This window comes from Dipodomys spectabilis, unplaced genomic scaffold, assembly GCF_019054845.1.
Source record: "Dipodomys spectabilis isolate Male_0828 unplaced genomic scaffold, ASM1905484v1 ptg000069l, whole genome shotgun sequence".
Lineage (NCBI taxonomy): Eukaryota > Metazoa > Chordata > Mammalia > Rodentia > Heteromyidae > Dipodomys > Dipodomys spectabilis.
The window spans coordinates 26945583-26972100 of NW_024870746.1; the positions used below are offsets into that span (position 1 = coordinate 26945583).

Genomic DNA, 26518 nt, shown 5'->3' on the forward strand with positions numbered 1-26518 from the left:
TGGGTTGTCTCTTGATTATGGTAATTACTTTGTTTTTGTAGGAACTTTTAAACGTGATGTAGTCCCATTTGTCCATTCTTGTTCCTTTTTTCTGGACAATTGGAGCTCTATTCAGAAAACTATTTTCTGTGCTCATACCTTTCCAATTTTCAGATGTTACAATTAGATTTTTGATCCTGGAGCTGATTTTTATACAGGGTAATAGGGATCTAGTTTCATTCTCCCACACGTAAAAAAAAGTCTTCCCAGCATCAACTGTTGAAGAAGATGCTTTTTCCCCCCACTGTATGTACTTGGCTCCTTTGTCAATGTACCAATGAAATCCAGAGGACAATGAGGTATTATCTTGAAAAACTTTATTCAAGTAAACTGGAAAATCTAGGAAAAATGGGGCATCTGACAACTCCAGTGTCCCAAGCCTTTAGCATTCTAGCTGACTCTAATGCCACCATCCATTGGCATTCTGAGCTAGTCTGAACACTTCTCTGGGAATGGCCACCACACTTGTGTCTCTGCTGGATGCGTCCAAAGGGACACTCAAGCCTGTCACCCATCTCTGCCAGGAGTAAAGAAGAAAAGCAGTAGTAAGGATTCGACAAAATTAAAATCTTTTGCACTAAGGGTAATGTAAAATGATACAGACTCTATGACAAACAGTATGGTGGTTCTTTAAAGAATAAAAATAAGCTCATGCCTATAATCCTAGCTACTCAGGAGGCTGAGATCTGAGGATAGTGGTTCAAAGCTAGCCTGAGCAGGAAAGTTTGTGAGACTCTTATCTCCAGTAAACCACTCATAAAACTGGAAGTGGCGCTGTAGCTCAAGTGGTAGAGCACTTGCCTTGAGCTGAAGAGCTGAGGGACAGCGCCCAGGCCCAGAGTTCAAGCCCCACGACCACACACACACACACACACACACACACACACACACACACACACACACAGAATAAAAATAGCTAGGCGCCTGTGGCTCATGCCTGTAATCCTAGCTATTCAGGAGGCTGACATATGAAGATCGCAGTTCAAAGCAGCCCAGGCAGAAAAGTCCATGAGACTCTTATAACTTCAATAAAATACTCAGAAAAGGAAGTGATGCTGTGGCTCAACTGGTAGAGCACTGAGCACAAAAAGGCTCAGGGGTAGCACCCAGACCCTGGGTCAAGCCTCCAGACTGGCAAAAAAGAAAAGAATAAAAAGTAAAAGTACTGTTCCTACTGTTTTTTTAAAAATAAAATTTGTGACTAGGCATTGGTGGCTCATATCTATACTCTTAAGAGCTGTTCATGAGGCTGAGACGTGGATGATCGTGTTAAGTGCAGAGAAGTCTCCATATTCCATCTCCAATTAACCAACAAAATGTTATAGACTGGAAGTGTGGCTTAAGTGGTAGAGTACCAGCTATGAGCAATTAGCTGAGCAAGAATGTAAGGCCCTGTGCTTAAGCCTAGTACAAGGTAAGGGGCAGAGACTGATATGGATTTTTTTGTGGTATATACTCAAAAGATTTGAAAGCCAGATCTTGCAGCAATATTTTAAGTAGTTGAAGTGTGGAAATAACCCAAGTTCACTCAAAAATGAACAGATAAGCACCATGTAGTATAAGCACACAATGCAAACATTATAGTGGGAATATGGCTGTATTCTGTTCTTTTAAGCCACAAGTTTATAATAATTTGTTACAGAAGACATATACAATTGACAGAGGACAGAAAGTCAACCCAGGAGTTTGTCATATCTTCAATGAGCTATCAATAGTGATAGATCTGTATTTTGTCATATGAGAAGTGACAAAAAATTTTATACCAGTCTTTAAAAGACAAGAAAGATTTTTGTTTTTGCTTTTTCCTTCCTTCTTACCTTCTCTTCCTCCTCCCTTACTCCCTCTCTCCTTTTCTTTCTTCTACCCTCATTTCTTTTTCCCTGCTTGCCAGCAGGTACTCTACCACTTGAGCCATGTCCCTCATCATTTTGTGTTGCTTTTTAAAAAAAATTGTGTGCTGGTCCTGGGGCTTGAACTCAGGGCGTAGGCACTGACCCTAGCTTTATTGCTCAAGGCTAGTGTTCCACTAGTTTGAGCCACAGTGCCATTTCCAGTTTTTAGGTGGTTAATTGGAGATAAGAGTCTCACAGACTTTCTGGCCAGGCTGGTTTCAAATCAAGATCTTCATATCTCAGCTAAGATTACAGGTGTGAGCCACCAGCAACCAGCTGTGTCTGTTAATTTTAAGTGGATAGTGTCTTGCTTCATGCCGTGACCAATTTGGCCTACAATCCTACTTATGCTTCCATTTGTCATTGGGATGACAGACACATGCTACCATACCCAGCCATTGGTTGAAATAGAGTTTCATGTTGTTTTTGTTTTGTTTTTTAAACCAATCTTTAACTTAAACAGCAAAATCCTCAAATGCTAACCATAGTACTCCCATCAGGCCAAAGCTATTCTGATTGAGAAGTGAAACTAAAATTGTGGTAGCTGAATTTATAAGTTCCCTGTGAAATCCACAATTTTTAAGCTCCAAATCCATTTGTTCCAAGTAGGCAGACTCATCACATACCAAGAAATTATACACGTAAATTAAAGGTGATAAAGAACTCAGTTATTTTGGAAATCTCTACCATCAGAAAATCACCACCATTAGCATATTAGTAGTTAAAATTAGCCTATCCAGCACTTAAATCAGTGCTTCGATGTACATACCCCCTATTCTAACCATGATACAGTGTAATTATAGATCCTCAGTATATAACTACTCAGTGTAGTTACATAATCATAATAGCAGTCCATTCCAACATGACAAGCAACTTCAGCCACTGTCAGCCCTGTGTGAAAGACTCACAACACCTCTGGCAGAGATAGTTTGGCTCCCATACAGTGAGAACTATATCTGATTATGTACTCAGTGGTAAGGCAGGCTCTGGACACAGATCAATGCCTTTCAGTAGAGAGAGCCGAGAGAGAGAACAGAAGTGAAGAATTTTCCATGGCTTGTCACACTGATTAAGATTTTTATTCTCAGTGGATTGGCATATTACCTCAAGCCTGAAAATATTAACAAGTTAGAATTGAAAACATCTTCCTTCCATTAAGAGCAAGTATTGTATTGCTTAAGGGTAAACAATATTTAAGTTTCAAAAATATGCTTATTTTAGTTTCTAACAAAGTCTGCTCTAAATCCCCAAACTCTTACCCTTAATGTTTCCCTCAATTCTCTCTATGCTCCAGGCCTTTATCCACTTAAATGAAGAAAAGCTCATTAAATTGTCTTACAGGTGTCACACTGGCAACTTTCTTGCACTCTACAATGTTCTACATGTCTAATCGCATTCTTGTCACATGGCAGGTTTTTAATTTCATGCGCGCGCGCACACGCGCACGTGCGTGTGCGTGTGCGTGTGTGTGTGTGTGTGTGTGTGTGTGTGTGTGTGTAGGTGTGTGTATGCTGATATTAAGGCTTGAACTCACACTGTTGCTTAGTTTTTTCATTCAAGGTTGGTGCTCTATCATATGAGCCCTACTTCTACTTCCAGTTTTTTGCTGATAAATTAGAGATAAGAGTCTCTCAGATTTGTCTGTCAAAGCTGGCTTAGAATCTCCATTCTCAGATTTCAACCTTCTGAGTAGCTAGAATTATAGACGTGAACTTCTATATCTGCAGGGCAGATTTTTAAAAGTTGAAGAGAAAGAAGGTAAAGAAAAGGCCCAGGAAAATGACAGCATCTTTTCAAAGAAATTTTATCTTCAAAAGAAAGTTAATAGATACAGGCTCCAAATCTCTTCTTTATTACTCACTGATAATCCTGATTTGGGGGAACAATAAATGAAGTCTATTAGTTATGGTAAAAATTCCAAATTGTCAGTCATAAGGCTTGAACTCCGGGCCTAGCATTGTCCCTTAGCTCTTTTGCTCAAGGCTGATACTCACTACCACTTTGAGTTACAGTGCCCTGTCTAGTTTTCTGATGGTTGAGATAAAGAGTCTCATGGACACTCCCAACCTGGCTGGCTTTGAAACTCGATCCTCAGATCTCAGTCTACAGAGTAGCTAGGATTACAGGCATGAGGCACCAGTACCAGCCCAATTTTCTTTTGAGCCAAAGGAATATAGATAAGCAGAACAACTATGACATGTTTAGTATAAAGAGTTAAGTCCTTTAGAAGTGACTTTAATCAATTTTGCACATAAGATCTGAATACTAATCAATGGAATGACATTGCTTAAACTGATCAAAGGCAGGCCCTTGGGAAAAAAAAGTCTATTAGAATCAAAGCTATAAAGAATGTGATCAGTGGTAAGCACCAGGACTTTCCATTTTAAAGCTGAAGAAACTTAGACCATAAATATTGAATGACTTATTCAAGGGCACATATTTAATTACAAACCACCTAAGTTTTCTAAACTTTCTATTTACCAATATAAAGTAAGCTTTCTATTTATCAAAAGAAATGGAATTCATAAGCTAGGGTAAAGATGTCACTTGGCTCATGGAACATTTTTAATACCTGATACTATCTTCCTAAAAATAACTTCAACGGAGGCAATAATGTTCAATAGGAAATGTACTCATTACTTTGCTCATGTAACTGTAACCTCTCTCTACAGCATTTTTACAATAAAAAAATGTTAAAAAAAAAAAACACTTCGATGTATATAGGGTAATTTGGTATTAGTCTAGCCCTCCAATAATTTCATACGAGGAATATGGCCAATTCATCCATTTGAGTTGGTCACTCCTAAGTAGGCTACATGTAAAACAGAAAGATCACATTAAAGGGCTTCAGTTACTACTGTTTATTAGCACAAGCCTAGATTAGAAACCTCCCTCATATCTTGGCTACTGTCTTAAACACAGCTCTCCAAAAGTCTACTCTTCTGCCAACTTGGCATGTAGAGTAAATTGCTGTCCCATGGAGAAGGATTTTTCTATTTAACTCTAGATCACTCTGTGCCCATAAACAAATATTTCACAAGCCACAAGAGTACAGCTTGAAAGCCATGGCATGGGCAAAGCTCTACAGCTGTCAAGTAAGACTGGGGAAAAGGAGAAAGATGATCTTGGAACCTGATTTAGTTAAGGGATGGAAGCCACAAAGAAAATACAGGAAGCTTAACCCTACAGAAAGTACAAATCAGTACAACAAATCTTATCTCTAAAGGTTATTATTAAACAAGAAGTTATTATTGCCTTCCCAACATATTTTCTTTTCTTTAAGAGTTTTGCAAAGACAAAGCCGGTAATATATTAGTTAAGCCTCCCTACTCTGTATATAGTCCTATATAGTAAAAGCCACTATATATTCTTACTAAGCACAGTATATATGTAAGCATACAGACTATGGAACAAGTCTTCCTGAGTCCAAATCCCAAGTCTACCAGTGAGTAGGTCAAAGTAGACCAATACATAGTTGGAAAACCATTTGTCACAGTGTTCTTCAACTTTATCATTGTAAATTATTATACCAATCATTGTAACTTTTTCATGGAGGTCCCAACTAGGAATGAGTTAATAAAAATACTTAATGACAGGCACATATTTAAATTCTATGTAGGGCTGGGAAGGTGGCTCAGTGGTAGAGTGCTTGCCTTGCATGCATGAGGCCCTGGGTTCAATTCCTCAGCACCACATAAGCAAAAAGAAAAAAGCTGGAAGTGGCGCTGTGGCTCAAGCGGTAGAGTGCTAGACTTGAGCTGAAGAGCTGAGGGACAGCGCCCAGGCCCAGAGTTCAGGCCCCACGACCGGATCCCAAAAAAAAATTCTATGTAAAAGTTGCCTTTTTTTTTGGGGGGGGGGGTCAGTTGTAGGGTTTAAACTCTGGAGCCTAGATGCTGTACCTCAGCTCTTCAGCTCAAGGCTAGCGCTCTACCGTTTGAGCCACAGCATCACTTCAGGTTTTCTGGTGGTTTACTGGAGATAAGAGTCCAAAAACTTTCCTGCATGGGCTGGCTTTGAACCAGGATCCTCATATCTCAGCCTCCTGAGTAGCTAGGATTATAGGCATGAGCCATCAGCACCTGGTTGCTGCTGCTTCTTCTTCTTCTTCTTATTATTATTATTATTATTATTATTATTATTATTACCCTTGCATAGTCTCTATGAGTTAGAAAACAACCTTCTTTTACATGAGGGCCATTTGAATATTTATAACATTATTCACAGGCCATATAAAATTATCAATACAGGCAGATGGGCCTCAGATAGCCATTGAGAAACTTGTATCTGCCTCATCATGTACCAAAGGACTTTAAGAGGCTTATGTAGCCCAAGGACCAGAGATTCCCATCACTGTTTTATACCTATGACAAAACTGGCATACTTAAACATAAGTATAGTACAAACTCAGTTGCAAACAGTCAGTTTTTCCTTAATAAGAGAAGTGAATTTCAGCTAGGCATAAAGGAAAGGCAAAGCAATGTGCCAGGGCTCCTGCTGCGACTCTCATAGCATGTAAAGAAGTTCAGGGACTGCAAACTAAGTTTTATCTCAACAAGCAGTGGCTACAGGGGGATCCATCAAGTCTAGTTAACAAAAACAGAAGATCAGATAAGACAGAGTTAAGTTCCAGATCAGATACTGGCTCACATTATCAAAGAACAGGTTAAGAAATTGCCTTGGGACAAGATACTTATTCATGTTGCAAGCATACAGTAAGATCCTATACTGTGTCAGACATAGTCCTTGAGGGAACACATAGGAATAAAAAAATAAGGCTTATTATTTAATTGTAGAAAGAAATGAGTAAACAATACAATTCAACAGGAATCATACTTAATTACAAAATGAGATTTAAGTACAAAGTGCTATAGAGTAAGAAGTCACTGTGTCTGGGGATTAACAGAAAATGCTTATAGCACCTATTATAAAGGAGAAGTTAAGCCACTGAAGAAGCAGAGATAAAGACAATCTGAGGGAACAGCATATACAAAGGTCTGAGGAATGAAGACAATGTCAGTTCTTTTGTGAATTTTGTAAAGAATTTGGCACATTTGCGCTCAGATGAGTGTGAGAGTATGAAGAGAAATCGAAGTAGGACTTTATCAGAAATAGAAGGAAGAGTAGCTGGTAGAGTAAGTTGCTAGCTAAAGATAAAGACTTTACTTCTATCTATATAAATAGAAGTATCTATAAAGATAGAAGTATCTATAAAGACAAAGACTTTACTTCTATCTTATGGGCAATAGGAAGATATTGGAATTTTTAAACCAGAGAGTAATATTATCAGACTTATACCTGGAAATGATCACTGAAGTGGGAATATGAAAGTTTAGACTGCCAGGTGCCAGTGGCTCATACCTATAATCCTAGCTACTAAGGAGGCTGAGATCTGAGGATCTCAGTTCAAAGCCAGCCTGGGCAAGAAACTCCGTGAGACTCATCTCCAGTAAACTACCAGAAAACTGGAAGTGGTGCTGTGGCTCAAGTGGTAGAGTGCTAGCCTTGAGCTGAAGAGCTGAGGGTCAACGTCCAGACGCAGAGTTCAAGACTCACGACTGACAAAAAAAAAAAAAAAGAAAGAAAGAAAAGACTGCTTGCAGAAAAATTCATGGTGGAGACACAACTGGGGAAGTTGTAATCCAGGTTAGAGAATATGAGATATTGATGGAAGGTATTAGCAGAGAGCCATGGGGAAGCAGGGACTGGAGAAGCTCTCCTGAAGTAGAATGGACAAAACAGGGTGACTGATTAGAATGCCAGTGGTAAGAAAAGGTAATTGAGATTTTTAAGAGCTTAAAACTCTGCTTAGGTTATGCTACTTAACTATTTGATTCTACATAAAACATAGAACATGAGGAAGTCTTAGAAGTTTTTTCTGTTTCGGATTCCCATCTAGTGCTAATTTCTCTTAAAGCTTAACTGATTTACATCCAGGAACTATATCTGAGCAGCAAACGAGCATGTACTGCTGTCCTTTCCATATTAAATAATCCTAAATGAGCCCTGGGAATTAATGCCAACAGCTGTTCCCTGACCCACAGCAAAGTCCTGGTTGGGTCAGTGTCATGAACACCGTGGCATGGCTCTGGCAAAGAACGGTATTAGGCAGCAGCTCACACATCAGGGGAACTAAGGTGAAGGCACAAACTAACTATAGCTAAGATCTCTTTGAAGTCACAAATTTGTGATGATAATGTTGATTTTATAGCTCAAGAGAAAACTCCCTTAGAAGTGTAGGCATGGCTCAAATGGCTCTAGCAGGAAAAAGCTATTAGAAAGACAGACAAAGAAAACTACCAATTTCTTCTCCAATATCAAAATCTTTGAAATAATAAAATAGTTGCAAAATAAAAATATTGTTTGGTCTATCTGGTATTTTTAAAATAAATATTCTTTCTACAAAAAAAAAAAAAATCCAGCCAGGAACTATTCAGGAGGTTGAGAACAGCAGATTGCGATTCAAGGCCAGCCTGGGCAGGAAAGTCCATGAGACTCTTATCTCCAATTAACTACCAAAAAGCTGGAAGTGGAGCTGTGGCTCAAGTGGTAGAGTGCTTGCCTTGAGCAAAAAAGCTCTGGGGCAGTATTCAGGCTCCAAGTTCTAGCCCTAGGACTAGTATGAGCCAAGTGCAAGCACACATGCACACACACTCGTGTACACACACACACACACACACACACACACACTCACATTCACAATTACAGTAGGGCAGTGATAAAGCTCATGCCTGCAATCCTAGCTACTCAGGAGGCTGAGATCTGAGGATCACAGTTCAAAGTGAGCCTGGGGAAACGAATCCTACAGATTCTTATCTCTAATTAACTAACAAAAAGACAGAAGGAAAGACTTGTCTCAAGTGGTAGAAAAGCCAAGGAAGAACACAAGGCCTTGAGTTCAAGCTCCATTACCAGTACACACACTCAAAACACAGAGAGAGAAAGAGAGAAGGGGGGGGGGGGGGGAATTAGAATATATGACTTTACTAATTAGGCCAGAGTTGAGCAGCATCTACCTTCTTTATTCACTCTACCCAGTCTGTTTTATTCATTTACATTAATCAACCTGCCCTTCCCCAGTAGACATTTTAAAAATATTTTATCCTAAAAATGCTCAAGCATACAGAGAAATTAAAGTATTTCCCAGTGAAGTTTCACATAGCTGAATAAACTCCAGTCCACCACTAACACTGTATCATACTTCTCTATCATGTATCTATCCCTTCATTCCCTCATCCTGTTTCAGACATTAGTAATAATTTCTCCAAATATTGCATCATGAATGTCATTAACTACAGCTCAATACGTGTTTTTTTTCTTTTGAAGTAAAATTTATACACAGTGAAAAGCACAAATCTAAAGTAATTATTCACTGAATGTGGACAAATATCTACACCTTCTAGTCATCACCATAAATGTCTGAGTTGACTCCGAGGCATCTGATCTGTTGGATAGAAATCTGTTTTTCTATACTGCTCTAACCTCAACACTGTCCATGGCCAAGGAAACACTGGCAATGAGCAGAACACAGCTGATCTCTTCTAATGGAGCAGCTTGTTTCTACTGGGCTATAGCAGTCCAGATCTGGGTATAACTAAGCTTGTATATATGATAACATAAATTCACCAATAGGCTAAAACAGAAAACACTACTGGTTAAGACTTTAGAAATTTAAACACCTTGTTTGTTTCCGAAAGCATCAAGTTCAATATTACAGGAAACATGGCCTGCTCTAGATGTAGAAAAAGAGAATATAAAGCAATAAATAACACAAACTTCCCTTAAGGTCACATTTAGAAAAGTTAAATTCCACTCCCCCTGATTAGGTCACTGCTAAGGCAACAAAGGAAGCTTCTATGGTTTAACTGGTAAGAAAAGGCATTTATAAGTCCAAGAAAAGTTCAAGAATAGCCAAATGGTTCCCAAAAGAGAAGGATTTATGATTCACTTTCTAAGGTAAAGACATGCCATATAGCCTGGCAATGTGGTAACATCCCTTTATGAAAGAAAAATGAGAAACACCCCCCCCATCTCCATCTCCATCTCCTTTGATGGCAAGTGCTTATTTATCTGCAATCAAATCTGGGACTCAAGGAACACTTATGAGGCAGTAAGCTCAGAAATGGATGAAGCTTGCCAAGAAAGAGAATTTAGATGCTATTGCAAATATGGTGAAGGTTAAGGAAAGACTGTGTATTATCTTACTTTTTAAATCTATCTCAACTGTATCATTTATGAAGTGGCCTCAAGCCCAACCTGTGAACAACTGTCTATCTAGGACAAAAGTAGAGGGCAAATTTCAGAACAGAATGGGGACACTACAAGATACTGTACAGGCAGAAGAGTCAGATTTTAATGTAACAGCCCCTCCCAACTAAGTTTCCTGGCTGTAAGATGGAAGGCAGCAGTTACTTTCATTTCAGGGTTGATGTAAGGACATGGGAAATAAACACAGAAACAGGCTGAAAAAAAAAATTACAAGAGGCTGATGGTATCTAGCTTAGTGGTAGAGCACTTGCCTAGCATATATAAGGCCCTGAGTTGAATCTCCACCAATCCCTCATTTAAAAATAAAAATAAAAATGAGCCACTGGGTACCAGTGGTTCACATCTATAATCTATAATCCTAGCTACACAGTCAGAAGGCTGATATCTGAGGATTGCAGCTCAAAGGTAGACGAGGCAGGAAAGTCCGTGAGACTCTTATCTCCAATTAATCACAGAAAAAGCTAGAAGTGGTGCTATGGTTCAAGTGGTAGGGCAAAAGTTGCTCAGAGATAGTACTCAGGCCCAGAGTTCAAGCCCCAGGACTGGCCAAAAGAAAGAGTAACTAGTCATAAATCCAAGCATTGCCATTAATACATGATCTTTTTGCTGTATAATAAAATAAAATATGTTACAAGTAATTTAGCACATTGAGATCAATGTAAGTTTTCCTGCAAAGCATCAAATGTAAAGTCTTTCAGCTTTATGGATCAGGCTCTCAGGACACTCTAGTCTGTCACTGTAATGTAAAAGCAGCCACAGTCAGTACTAAACCTATGAGTATAGCTGTTTTCCAATAAAATTTTATGGCCGGGCGCTGGTGGCTCATGCCTGTAAACCTAGCTACTCAGGAGGCTGAGATCTGAGGATCACAGTTCAAAGCCAGCCCGGGCAGGAAAGACTGTGAGACTCCTATCTCCAATAAACCACCAGAAAACAGGAAGTGGCGCTGTAGCTCAAGTGGTAGAGCACTTGCCTTGAGCTGAAGAGCTGAGGGACAGCACCCAAGCCCAGAGTTCAAGCCCCACAATTGACCAAAAAAAAAAAAAAAATGTATGGATACTAAAATCTAGATTCCATGTAAGTTTACATGTAACAAAATAATATACTTCTTTTGGTTTTTTAGACTAATTAAAAATGCAAAGCCCATTTTTAACTTGTAGGGTGTACAAAGCAAGTGGTAGGCTGGATTTGATCTGTTGGCTATTTACAACTTGCTGATTAAAAGCATTGATTTATAGCACTGGCCAGAAAGTATAGATTCAAATGGTAGCTGTAAAACTTAATAGCAATAAGACCTAGTATAAATGATTGAACTTCTCTCTGCCTCAGTTACCTCATCTGGGAATAATGATAATAATGACCTCTTAAAACCATTATGAGCTAGGCATGACAACACAGACCTAAAAGCTGGAACAATGCCTGGTACAACTTAACTGCTTCTGCATATTGCTACTAGCTGTTACAAACCAATCCCATAACAATTTCTAACAATTCCTCCATATTCTATTTTCTCTCCTTGGTATGAGCTTTCCTGCTTACAGCTACCAAACGGTATTAAAGGCTCAGTTTAAACACCATCTTCTCCATGAAGCCTAAGGTAGACCTCCCTACCTGGCAAATATTAAGCCACCACTACCTGAGTTTCCAGTCACTGACAAAAGTATATTGTATTTTATTGCAGTTATCTTTGACAGGTCAATTCCTGCCTAGACTTCTATACACAGACTCTGACAGTAATTATTTCCCTAGGGCTAAGAATATTGCCCTTCACACAAAAAGCACATATTTGCATGATAGTATAATTAACAATACAGAACATAATACATTAATAAATAGGATAAAATCTCTAGTTATATGACAATGTTAATATAATATGAAATAATTTCTAAGGCTATTTTGAATAAAACATCATGTTGGTATATCCAGTAGACACCCAAAGTTCATCCTGATGCTGTTATTAGTGAGTAGTAGATATCTGAGAATCTACACATATCACAATGTCAGTGTTTTGTAATTCAAAAGCTTATCCCAAGGTGGGCACCAGTGTCTCCTGCCTGTAATCCTAGCTACCCAGGAGGCTGAGATCTGAGGATCTCAGCTCAAAGCCAGTCTGAGCAGGAAAGTCGGAGAGACTCTTATCTCCAATAAACTACTCAGAAAAAGCTGGAAGTGTGCTGTGGCTCAAGTGGTAGAGCATCAGCCTCAAGCACAAAGAGGCTCAGGGACAGCACTTAGACTGAGTTCAAGCCCCAAACCAGGCACAAAAGAAAAGAAAAAAAAAAAAGCCTATTTCACTCAGTGCTGGTGGCTTACACCTGTAATCCTAGCAATTCTGGAGGCCAAGATCTGAGGATCTCAGAATCTGAGGATCTCATCCTGGGCAGAAAAATCTGTGAGACTCTTAACTCCAATTAACCATCAAAAAGCAGGAAGTTGAGTGGTGGCCCTAAGTAGTAGAGTGCTAGCTGTGAGGAAAAAAAAAAAAAAGGCATAGGGACAATGCTCAGGCCCTGAGTTCAAGCCCCAGGAAGGACACGTGTGTGTGTGTGTGTGTGTGTGTGTGTGTGTGTGTGTGTGTGTGTGTGTGTGTGTGTGTGTGTGTGTGAGAGAGTCTGTGTCTGTGTCTGTATAGATACACACACACACACACACACACACACACACACACATTCTCTCCTATTTCCACTCTCAACTCGTACAAATAATCTGTATATGATAGTGGACGACAGAAGGGATTAAATAATAAAATGTAACATCTCTCATATATCCACCAATCTAACAATAAATTTGGTAAAAAGCAAGCAGTTAACAGCTGCAAGTGTTTTGTTAATCCTTCTCTTAAAAAATATTCACTGGGGGCTGGGAAGGTGGCTCAGTGGTAGAGCACTTGCCTTGCATGCCTGAGGCCCTGGGTTCGATTCCTCAGCACCACATAAGCAAAAAAGAAAAAAGCCAGAAGTGGCGCTGTGGCTCAAGTGGTAGAGCGCTAGCCTTGAGCTGAAGAGCTGAGGGACAGCGCCCAGGCCCAGAGTTCAGGCCCCACGACCGGACAGGACCCCCCTCCCCCCCCCAAAAAATATTCACTGATCAGAAGGCTTAACAAAGATTGCTGAAAGAAGAATGTTATTCCAGTTACTCAGAATTCTAACTAAAACAGTTACACAGCAACCTTAGACACAACTTTTGCCACTTGCCCGGCCAAGGTGATCTCTCCCTCTTCTTAAGCCTCCTGCCAAGCAAGCCATGCCACTGTGCCTAACTGATCCTGTGCCAGCTATAATACAGTCCTGATAGAAGGTCCCCTGTGTCTAAAAATATTGAGTTAACCAGAATTACTAGCATTTTGTCTACTAAAAACACAGCAAGCCAGGCACCAGTGGCTCATGACTACTCAGAAGGTTGAGATCTGATGATTATGGTTTCAAACCAGCCCAGGCAGAAAAGTTGTTGAGACTCTTATCTCCAATTAACCACCAAAAAAGCCAGAAAAGAAGCTGTGGCTCAAGTGATAGAGCGTTAGCCTTGAGTGCCCAGGCCCTGAGTTTAAGCCCACAGGCAAAAAGAAAACAAAAACAAAAAAACAGCAAATACTACGGAGCTTACTATATGTCAGACATTTCCTTAAATCTTTTTTTTTTTTTTTTTTGGGTCCGGTCGTGGGGCCTGAACTCTGGGCCTGGGCGCTGTTCCTCAGCTCTTCAGCTCAAGGCTAGCGCTCTACCACTTGAGCCACAGCGCCACTTCTGGCTTTTTCTTTTTGCTTATGTGGTGCTGAGGAATCAAACCCAGGGCCTCGAGCATGCAAGGCAAGCGCTCTACCACTGAGCCACCTTCCCAGCCCATTTCCTTAAATCTTTAGTCCTATTAAGTAATTACTATGTAATGAGTTATTAATTATTACTATCAGTTATTACTAAGAAACTCAGGCCAGGTGATGACTCATTCCTAGAATCCTAGCTACTCAGGAGGCTGAGATCTGAGGATTGTAGTTAAAGCCAGCTAGGGCAGGAAAATCTGTGAGCTGCTTATCTCCAATTAATCACTAGAGAACTGGAAGTGACGCTATGGCTCAAAGTGATAGAGTGCTAGCCTTGAGCAAAAGAGCTCAGGGACAGCACCCAGGCACCAAGTTCAAGTCCCATGATGACCAAAAAAGAAAAAGAAAAAAGAAAGAAATTCATATGACACAATTCAGAATATGTCTCCACTAATGTGACATACTTATGTTCTTTAATAAAGTATTTTCTTCCACCAAGTCTTACATATTTCTTCTTAAGCCTATCCCTTTTTCTAGATATTTTATTATTTTGTTGTTGTTGCTTTTTTTCCTTTCCTTTCTGGTGTGTGTGGCATGCAAACTAAGCACAGTGTACCTCAAACATTCTCACATTTTGTTGTAGTTTGTTTTTTTTACTACATTCCAAATGATGGCTTTGAAAGCTATTTTGTATGGATTCAAATTAATTTATATAATTTTTTCCTGGAATCTATTCATAATAGAATTATTCCGCTTTTACACAGTGGCTAGTTGAGATATAATTAATCCAACATAATAAATCCCACATACTATGTAACTATTTTTTTCCATGTGGTGCAGGAAAACTCAAACTAGCCTTGAAAGGTGAAGTGACAGTAGTGCTACTTCCCAAGTTTGCTCAAATTGCCCTATGACAGCATGCAAATGTGTAAGATATTCAGAAAGTACCATTCTCATCCTGTAGGATCTAACCTAGTAGATCACAATGGCAATCTGAGGAGATAAGCAGAAAGGTATCAAAATGGGTGGAGTTGGTTTTTGAACTATTCAATTACTAACCTTTAAAGAAATCACCAAAGAATCTTTTTCTTTGATGAAGGAATCAAAGAAATATGCCTGTACCAATGAAGCATCCAAATGAATCTAAGTTTAAGGGGGAGCCAAACGGCAGCCACATTTAAACTGTCCTTTTGGAGCTATAGTTATCTAGTGAACAACTACAGATGAAGATTCAAATAAACCTTAAATAGCAGCACATTGTACCATGCTTTACTCCCTATGCTTTTACTGTACCAAGGAAAAATAAGAAGAGCTAGAGGCAAGACTCAGGTGGTAGAGCACCAGCCTAGCAAGCACAAGGTGCTAAGTTCAAACCTCAGTATTGCTGAGTTTTTATTTTGTTTTTGAGGAAGGTTTTCACCAAGACTGCTAGGACTGGCTTTGTAAGCTCAGTTTTTCTGCCTCTGTCTCCTCAGCTAAGATTGGGCATGCAATTTTCAAGTCTACAGTGCTTGATATTGCCAAAAATCAAGGAAGTTAACACAATATACTAAATACAAAGAAACTCATTGTAAGTGTTCAAAGGTAAATCTACATTCTGAAATAAACCCTGCACGTTACTGTACCACTGTAGAAAAACAGCTTCAGATGCTTGTAGATCTTATGGTTGTAACATTCACTGCCTTAGTCCTTCCTCTCTTACAGTAATCATCTTGAATAATATATCTTTACCAAAAATAACAACAATAAGCAACCTCTAGGATAATACTTTAAAATATAATACTAAATCTGAATAAAATGTGACAGGGGGATGGCAATATAGAGACAGCCTGAGCTTCATAGTGAGACCTGCATCAAAATAATAATAAAATGAATACAAGCAAAGCTTCTAATTCAGCATGTTCAACTACTGTTGAATGAATAAGCTGTTGAATGAAGAAATTCGTGAGAGGGAGTGGAGAAGAGAGCTAACATAATATATAAGCTGGTTAATCCAAGTATGAAGTGTTGAGTCTTATTTCTCTGACATACTGGGAAAGGCTTTTAGCTAGTACACTTATCCAATCTCTCTTGAGTTTTCATAATCTTTATATGAAGAACATAAACCCAAACATAAAGCAACATGCTTTTTCAGCCTTGATATTTTGTATCTATCACTATGTGGCAAAAGTTAAGCACCATTTTCAGATAATATCACATTGCTTGCTGTGTCTGAAAATACTGAATTACCAATTTTTAAATTAACTTTTAAGTAGCTGTACAAATGAGTTGCCATTTGACAAAGGAAATCAAGTTACTTTATCATTGAAGAATCACTGATAAGAAAAAAATATGAAATTGTCAAGTACAAATGAGAACCTATAGCAACAAGCCTCTCACACACAATTGGAGATTATGTAAATTGGCATCATCAATTACTCTGACAGTACTTATCTAGTGAAGATACAGAAATACTTGAAGTAAATGCTAGAAAAACTCTGACATAACATGGAATCATGCTCAAGACTGTCTTCTTATATTTATTAAAAGTAAAAGTAAGAAGGAAGTGTTGCACTGTACCACTTGAGCCATGACTCCAGCCCAATTTTTTTGCTTTAGTAATTTCTTGGTTAGTGTCTCATGTTTTCACTCAGGACCAGCATCAGACAGTGATCCTCCTACTAATCTTCCCACATGCCTAGGATTACAAGCAAGATAGGATTTATTGCACCCAGTGCAATAACATGACAACAGTGATGTTCAAAACTATACCTTAGATATTTGAGCTCTTAGTCAAAGAACATGATTCAAATACAAAGAATTCAAAAGGAATATGCCTAATTATTTCTTTGATGAAGTTAAGAAGTCTTCAGACATTCAAAGCAATATACTACCAATAGGGACAGAAATAAATCAGCAGCCAAAGCAGACAATAGTAAAGATGAGAGAAGGTATTTACTGAGAAGACAGAACTAAAGGACAGGGAGGGTTGAAAGCTAAAGCTTCAAGACCCTGCTCTAAAGGGAGAAGGTGGTATAAGGCTCCAGCATTCACTTTAAAGTAGATAAGAAACAAGTACAGTAATCTAAAAGTCAAATCATGTTCATAGAAATTTTTGGAAACATATTTTCTTTATTCGTGGACAAATCTCTCCAGCAGGGTAATAGCAGCCCTGGGCTGGAAGTGCCAGACAAATAATGAAACTTACTAAGTCTTCTGCCTGTCACACAATATGATTTGCTGAAAAAGACCTAACAAACAGTTTATCAAGTTTATCAGATCTGAATCTCCAAATATTAATTCTGGTTTACTCGATGTAAATTCATGTATTTAGATGATAACTGGGAGCCCAGATCTAATTTTTTTCACAATGTTCAAAATACAGAATCTCTTATTTTGATGGTAACATCTAAAATCCAAAGAAACACAATGCAGTCAATAAACGATAGACTGCAGCCAGGGGCCAAATGGAACCTACTAAAACCTACCTGCTGGGTACATAGTAGGGCACATGCCTGAATCCCTCAAAGGCTAATGTAGGAGGACATGAGTTTGAGAACGACCTGGGCTATATAAGACTCTGCTTCAAAACAAAAAAAGAAAAAATTAAAACAAAACACTGAGGTCTAATTTTATCTAACCTAGAACTAACCAGGCTTTACATCCTTTGCATATGATAAATAAATCAGAATCAGCCTGTAGAGTGACCAGGGTATCATGGTAGCTCTCAATAAAGTCATTAATAATAAGACAGGACATTTCTAAACTTTTTTTTTTTTTGGATCCGGTCATGGGGCCTGAACTCTGGCCCTAGGCACTGTCCCTCAGCTCTTCAGCTCAAGGCTAGTGCTCTACCACTTGAGCCACAGCGCCACTTCCGGCTTTTTTTTCTGCTTATGTGGTGCTGAGGAATCGAACCCAGGGCCTCATGCATGCAAGGCAAGCGCTCTACTACTGTGCCTCCTTCCCAGCCCCACTTCTAAACTTTTTAAGAAATAAAATCAAGTCTTTCTGCGATAAAGTATTTAAAGGAGGTTTTTTCCCTATTATAGGTATGCAAGCTTCCTAATTATATGATGTCCTTGTTCTCTACATCAATGCCTGACATATAGTAAATGCTCAACAAATATATTTTTGTGTGTGTAAGCCAGTTCAGGGCTTGAATTCAGGGCCTGGGTGCTGTCCTTGAGCTCTTTTGCTCAAGGCCAGTGCTCTACCACTTGAGCCACAGTGCCACTTCTGGCTTTTTCTGAGTAGTTTTACTAGAAATAAGACTCTTATGGACTTGCCTGCCCAGGCTAGCTTTGAACCAGATCACAGATCTCAGATCTCAGCCTCCTGAGTAGCTAGGATTACAAGAGTGAGCCACTGGCACCCATCTAAATACATATTTTTAAGTAAATAGCTGTATAATTAGATGAACTATTGAACAAACCCTCTTTCCTTAGCTCCCATAAAATATTAGTTCCTCAGACTTTCTCTTCTAGTTACTCTCAATTGCATACAGGTAAATTCCAAAAGATCAACTAGTCATTTGCTCTTCTCATTGCTGAAAGAGCTCATTTTTAGAATTTACTCAACTATTCAAGTATTCAAGCTGTGTACTAAAGAGAAATCGATGGTTGAGAAGTGTCATCAGACTCAGAGCAGCATGTGAAAAGCCAACTACAAAATTGTGTAAGATAGTATCACACATAGTTGCTAAACTAGGAAGAACAATGTGTTATGAGAACAAGAAGGAAGAAGGAATAAACTCTGGCAGACTTCACAGAGGAAATGACACCTGAGCCTGAGCCTTGCAGGATTAAGAAGGTTTACCAAGTACACAAGGGCAGAGGGGCAAACGAGGCAAAGAGAACAGCATGAGCAAAAGGTTTAGGAGTGCTGAGGAAATAGCAAGTAGTAACTGTGCAGGTACATGAAGTCAAGTGAGGAGTGGGGAGGAAAGAAATGAGTAGAACAGGTTGAAAATAGTTTCCATACTATGTAAGTAGCTAGTCTTTTCACTCTACATGTCAATCATTTCAAAATGTAAAACTGTATCGGAATAACCTGGGATGCTTGGCAAAAATAAAGATTTCTGGGCTCTACTCTGAGTCTATTAAATTGGAATTTCTAGCTGGTGGTTCATACCCATATTCCTAGCAACTCAGAAGATTGAGTCCTGGAGAATAGAGGTTCAAAGCCAGAAAAGTCCTCATGGGCAGAAAAGTCCTCAAGACACCATCTCCAAAATAACCAGCAAAAAGGCCAGACTGAAGGCCTGGCTCAAATAATAGGATACCAGCAATAAGCAAGAAAGCAGAGCAAGTGCAAGCTACAGGCCCTGAATTCAACAAGCCCTAGTACCAGCATGAAGTACAGTGCAGTCATCCATACTTCAATGAGAATTCTGATAATGCTATTTAGCGACCTGCAAAGCCTTGACTTCTAACCTCAACAGTACAAAAGAAAAATCTAAAACTTTTCAATTCTAGCTCTGTAATCACGCTTCACTTTTTTCTTTCCATTTCAAAGTGCCCGTGCCATAGTTCAAGCTCTTTTGCTTGTGTGAACTAAAAGACACCTAGTTAATATTTTAAATTGTTTGTGAATAAATTTATGCATCATCTTTGTAGTCTACTATAGATCACCTTTTTTATTGTTTACATTCTCACTTTTGGAACTCAATTGTACCTTCAGAATTAACTTTACAATGTCAATATAACAATGTGGTTTTCATTTAAAAAACAACTATGGGTGGGTCAGAGACCTCATGACCCAATTATTTTCAAAAGCTCTACCTCTGAACAGGCAGCATTGGGGATCAAGCACACATTAGCCTTGGCGGGGCGGCCATTTCAGATCAAAACCAAAACAGTAGGCAAATCTCAGTTTTTATCAGCAGTTCTCAAACTTGGAAGAGCATTAAAAAAAAAAAAAAGTCCCAGGTTCTACCTAGATGTTTTGAATCAGGTTTTTTGGAGGATTTACCTAGATATTTTGAAACAGGCTTTTTGGAGGATAAGGCTCAGGATTCTATTTTAAACATGTTCCCTTTCCTATGACTTCCAGTAGTCAGCCACAAATCAATCATGGGATTATCAATGCCACCAATGGCAGAGTGGGTAGTGATACTTTTTTTACAAGAAGAGAATTACAGAGAAGGAGCAGATAATTTTTTTTTTGGGGGGGGGGTCCAGTTGTGGGGCCTGAACTCTGGGCCTGGGCGCTGTCCCTCAGCTCTTCAGCTCAAGGCTAGCGCTCTACCACTTGAGCCACAGGGCCACTTCCGGCTTTTTTCTTTTTGCTTATGTGGTGCTGAGGAATCGAACCCAGGGCCTCAGGCATGCAAGGCAAGCGCTCTACCACTGAGCCACCTTCCCAGCCCAGGAGCAGATAATTTTTGACTGGTAAAAATGATTTTGCTCTGGGGGCTGGGAAGGTGGCTCAGTGGTAGAGCGCTTGCCTTGCATGCCTGAGGCCCTGGGTTCAATTCCTCAGCACCACATAAGTAAAAAGCCGGAAGTGGCGTTGTGGCTCAAGTGGTAGAGTGCTAGCCTTGAGCTGAAGAGCTGAGGGACAGCGCCCAGGCACAGAGTTCAGGCCCCACGACCGGACCCAAAAAAAAAAAAAAAAAAAAATGATTTTGCTCTGGAAAAACTGACTGATACAAGCCTTCAGGACATCTGTATCAGGACACCTAATAAGCAGTTAGAAACATAGGGGGTGGGGGGTGAGGGGGAATCAGAGAAAAGGTCAAATCTGGAAAGGTCAGGTCTAGAAAGAGCTGGACATCATTAGAATACAAGAAACAGAGGAGGCCATGGAGTGGGTGAGGCTACAAATGAACAAAGGATAGAAAGAAAATGGGGTTGGAATTCCAGGAAATAAAGTAGGCAGTGAGGGCTGGGAATGTGGCTTTGTGGTAGAGTGCCTGCCTAGCATGCATGAAGTCTTGGATTCCATTCCTCAGTATCACATAAACAGAAAAAGCTCAAAGTGGTGGTGCTGTAGCTCAAGTGGTAGAGTGCTAGCCTTGAGAAAAAAAAAAAAAAAGCTCAGGAATAGTGTCCAGGGCCTGAGGGTTTTTTTGCCAGGACTGGCAAAAAAAGAAAAGAAAAAAAGTAGACCATGGAAGAGGAATAGGGAAGCAAGGATAGAAGAGTGACTCATGAAATGGGAGGAGGATCTAGAAAAGGAAGAATTGTTTTGGAAGCTGAGGATTAAAGTTGTAATTAATTTTTAAAAAGTAGAAAAAATATAAAATAGACAAAAATGGGTAAGAAGGAAGAATGGTAAGATGTCACATTCCAGAAGACTGCGGTGGCTTTGAGAAAGCAGTTTCTGTTGAACCACCTCAAAGCAAGACAGTAGGTTATACAACCAAAAGAGAATGTCAGAAAAGAAAGAGCTAAATCAGTGCTGTCAGAAAGATAATCATGAGAAAAGGTTTTTCTGGCAGCCCTTTTTATTTTTAAGAAGGTAGATCCAGAGAACCAGAGAAAGCAAGAGAGAAAACAATGAAGATCTAACTGATTTAGTATCCTCTGAAAAGAGGCAGGGAGGAATGATATCATGCAGCCAAAGAAGGAGGAAAGGAGGAATGGTAATGTAGATGGTCTGAATGTGGAGAGAATACTGAATACTGAATATTCTTTTTCACATGTGGGGGGCCAAGGGGAGAGAAGTAGATGATTAAGCAAGGTGTTGACAGAACATGAAGATGTGCTTGGAAGCATGAAATGAAGCAGTAGACCATTAAGAATGATTAAAACATCGGTGGGTTTTAAGACCCAGACGAAGATATTTCACTTCATTTAACAAAATATTTCACTTAATAAAATTTTAATTTCATTTAACAAAAACATCTCTAAGAGCTTATTTTGTGCCAGACAGTGTTCTGAGCACTTTACAGATGTTAACTCAAGTATTTCTCCTAACAATGTCATAAGTGTGAACCTGTTATCCTCATTTCACCTACAAGGAAACTAAAGACAAGGAGATTAAGTGATCTGCCAAAGATAGTCAAGTGACAGAATCAGGACTGAAATGAGGTGATTGGGCCCAGAGTCACAGCTCTTTACTATTCTACTGTTGCCTCTTTAAAATAAATATCAATTTGATACCAAACCAATAAGATACAAAAACACTCAGAACTTTAGGAGAACAGAATGAACTCCACAAACTCAAGAAAACTGAAGACAGTTTAACTAGCTATTAGGCTAGGTTTTCTGACAGGAAACTTTTGGTCAGACGGTTGGGTTTTTTTTGTTGTTGTTGTTCTTGTTTGGCTTTTAGATAGGGTGTCACTATATAGATCAGGCTGGCCTTGAATTTAAGTTCTTCCTCACTCAGCCTTCCAAGTGATGAGATTACAGGTTTGTGTCACCACACCAGACTAGGCTGATTTAAAATCTGACTCTCAACTCCATTTGCTCATGGAGGTAATTGTTGGATTTCTCATTTATGATCCTCAACATCAGCTTTATTTCCTGTGTTCCTTATTTGCATTCAAGTTATAGGACAGAATTAAAAAAATAGTTCTCATTCTCAACACTTTTTTTCCTGTGTTTTCAATTTGTGTTCAATTTGTTTTCAATCTGTGCTCTCCATTTGTGTTCAAGTTATAGTTTAGAATTAGCTATATGAAAAAGGACTGTTTGTCAACTCTAACTGGCACAGCACAATGCTTAATAAATATTGGGCTGGATATCAGTATTATTCTAAATATTTTTCAACTATCTTTGGCCTTTCTTTCTCCTAATATCTATGGTCTCAATAATAATCCTCTTCCTCTTCTTCCTCTTCATCCTTTTTATTGTTTGAACTCAGTGCTCTACCACTAGAACTATGCTCTCAGCCATAGTATTTTTCCTAAATGCCACACATCTTACTATTCTTATATGTTCATGATTGTCCTAAGAGCTATCATAATAATTTACTGTGGTTTGGTTTGAGTTTCATGCTTAGGATCAATTCCAGGGCCTTGGGCATACTATGTACATGATCTACCATTATACAATATCCCAGCCTCAATTCTTTATCCTTTTTTTTTGCCCTTCCTTCCCTCCTTCCTTCCTTCCTTCCTTCTTCCTGTGTATCTTTCTTTTTCCTATGTATCAGTCATGGGGCTTGAACTCAGGACTTGGGCACTATCCCTTAGCAATTTTGCTTAAAGCTAGCTCTCTATCAGCTGGAGTCATAGCTCAGCTTCCAGTTTTCTGGTGGTTAATTGGAGAGTCTCACATTCCTGCCTGGCCTGGCTTTGCACTGAAATCCTCAGATCTCAGCCTCCTGAGTAGCTAGGATTATAGACATGAACCACCAGAGCCCAGCTCTTCTTTTCTTTTTTTAAATTTTGTAGTACTGAAGATCAAATCCAGGGCCTGGTACATGCTAATGCAAGTGCTCTACCACTAAGCTACTTCCCACACTTCCAACTATGCATCATAACTGTTGTCTCTTCCTCTTCAAACTAATGCATCCAACACCATTTTATCAAATTAATTATTTGTAATATTAACCTTGGGATGGGAGGTAGCTCAAGTGGCAGAGCACTTGCTTAGCAAAATGAGGACCTGGCTTCAATCCCTAGTACCTATAAAACAAATAAAATATTACTCTTTAGTGGGACACTGGTGGCTCTTATCTGTAATCCTACATAGTCAGGAGGCTGAGATCTGAGGATCATGGTTTGAAGCCAGCCCAGGCAGGACTCTTATCTCCCATTAACCACCAGAAAACCATAAGTGGAGCTGTGGCTAGCCTTGAGCAGAAAAGCTCAGGGACAACAACCAGGCCCTGAATTCAAGCCTCACAACAACAACAAAAAAATCACTACCCTTTTCATATTACTCTTCTACTCTAAAATATTTAATGCATTTACTGAATAAAGAGCTTTAAGATACTCAGCCTGCCAGGAACTATGCTTTCCAAAATGAAACTAAACTCTCTCTTCAGAATAGCAACCTTAACTTGCCAATATATTCATTCCACTATTATTACACTTAAACAGCTATTATTTTCTTTTTAATTATGTCTAATCTCATTAAAGAACAAATTTCCTGAAGGAAAAAAAATGTTTATTTTCTTTTTTCATCCTTTTGAGACCAAGAAGCACTGTGCTGCTTTTGACCAACAATCTCCCACCATTAAAAAAAAAAAATGCCAGGTTGAAAAACACTGATTTCAGGGGCTGGGAAGATGGCTCAGTGGTAGAGCGCTTACCTTGCATGCTTGAGGCCCTGGGTTCGATTCCTTAGCACCACATTAGCAAAAAGAAAAAAGCCGGAAGTGGCCCTGTGGCTCAAGTGGTAGAGCGCTAGCCTTGCGCTGAAGAGCTGAGGGACAGCACCCAGGCCCAGGGTTCAGGCCCCACGACTGGACCCCAAAAAAAAAAAAAAAAAAAAGAAAAACACTGATTTCAATATATGGTTTCAATATATACTGGTTTGGTCCTTTATCCTATTATAATTTTCTAGATTTCTCTACTGAACATTAACAATTTACAATGTAATTCTTAAGGCAAATAAATAATAATTCTCTGTAATGAACCTATTAATTGATAAAAGGAGTGTACTTATATGCCAATCCCAAAGCTACACTAAAAATCAGTTTGTTTTATTCTTACTACCATTCTTACATTTCTACCAATCCATTCAATTTACACTGTGTCAATTCCAGCTGATCTCAAAATTGTAAACTATGATACACGGCAAAGAGAACATGGCCAAAGCACACTATTAATAATGTGTGCTCCTCACCTTGTTATATTCCCTCAAGGTCAAGGACCTAAATTCTGTAATATTTTTAGCGTGTATAGCCCTATTTTATGCTCTTCTTCTAGTCTTCTTGGTCTTCAGAAATGACTTCTTGGGTCTTTAGAATATGATATCAAATTCCTAATTCCCTTCATGCCCTAACCAACTTAAGTTTAACTAATAAAAATAATTTTTAAATAAGAATTATTTACTGGGCTGGGAATGTAGCACAGTCATGAACAGTGCTTGTGCAAGTTCTTTGGTTCAATCCCTAAAATTACACAGGTGGGGGGTGGGGAGGGGGTGGAGATAGAAGGAGAGAGGAAAGGAAGGGAAAGGAAGGGTAGAAAAGAAGAATTTGAAGTGTGGAAGTTTCAAAAAGATCATCTGAAAGAAAGAATAGCTATGAAAAATGAGGAAAGGAATGACAGTACTGATGAGGAAAAGCTCAGGGAGGTGGCATTTGTGCGAAAACATGGCAAAATCATGGAAACCATGGAAAAGTTAACGTCTTGAATGAGATTTAGCCAAGTAGACACAAAGTATAGCGAAGACAAAGCCAAGTATAGAAACAATTTGGGATGAGTAAGCAGGAGGTCCATGTGGGACCATTTGAAAAAGCAGCATTTGCCTTGTCTACAAGTGGGATGGATAAGCCTGTGTGGACAAGCTTATTAGTTAAGACAAAATGTGAACACCATATTATTGTGGCTGAAGGGAGAAAATAAAATGACCAAAGAGATTTGGCTAATTAAAACAAATCATTGTTTTGCCACAACTCTCTTTCTCTGCTTAACCCATTCACAATGACTAAAACTTAATAGATATTGTAATTTAATGTAATAATGAATAAGTTAAGATGAGTCTCTACCCTCCTAGAGCTTGAAGTCTGGTTGAGGGAAGCCAGTTAAACTATAACATTATACCACAGGTTAGCTATAAGATACCAACAAAAAATAAGAGAAACACCTAATGTAACAAAAGACAGATGAACAGAGCCATGGGCAGGCCTCTTAAGAGGCCAGACAGACCTAAAATGTGGTTAGGCAAAGAAGACAGACAATAAAGATTGGGAAAGTAGATGGGAGAATACTAGAAACTTGAAGACAAAGAATATGATATGACTGAAGAAAATGAAGATGGCTAAAGTTGTTGTTGGGAATGACAAGAAGTAAGCGTAGAAATGACAGCAATAAATGACTATAAGGGCTGGGAAGGTGGCTCAGTGGTAGAGCACTTGCCGTGCATGCATGAGGCCCTGGGTTCAATTCCTCAGCACCACATAAGCAAAAAGAAAAAAGCCAGAAGTGGCGCTGTGGCTCGAGTAGTAGAGCGCTAGCCTTGAGCTGAAGAACTGAGGGACAGCGCCCAGGCCCAGAGTGCAGGCCCCACAACTGGACCCCCCAAAAAAAAAAATGATTATAAGAGGGTGTGAAATATTCTACTCTTCTTAGACAATGTATAAACAATGGTTTCAGAGGGCAATAGTAGAAGCACAGAAATCATTCAGCATATAATTTCTATAGCCAAGATGAGAGATAATGACCTGAACTAAATTGGTGGAAAAGAGAACAAATGAAAATAGACTTAGCTGGGCACCAGTGGCTCACACCTGTAATCTCATCTACTTAGGAGGCTGAGACCTGAAGATTATAGTTCAAAGCCAGTCCAGGCTTCTGTAAGACTGATGACTCATCTCCAATGAACCACTCAAAAAACAGAAATGGAGCTGTGGCTTAAAGTAGTAGAGCAATGCCTGGAGCAAAAGAACTCAGGGACAGAGCACAAATGCTGAGTTCAAGCACCATGACCAACAAAAATGGGGGGGGGGGGGGGGAGAG

The 26518-nt window shown here is 39.2% G+C and overlaps 1 protein-coding gene and 1 pseudogene across 3 annotated transcripts in view; one reads left to right on the forward strand and one right to left on the reverse strand.

Annotated features, from left to right (window-relative positions):
• Positions 1-26518, reverse strand: part of Ppp1r12b (protein phosphatase 1 regulatory subunit 12B) — a 204202-nt gene that overhangs the window by 164354 nt on the left and 13330 nt on the right. The gene's annotated exons all lie outside the window — the stretch shown is intronic.
• Positions 25164-25405, forward strand: LOC122109163 (annotated as a pseudogene).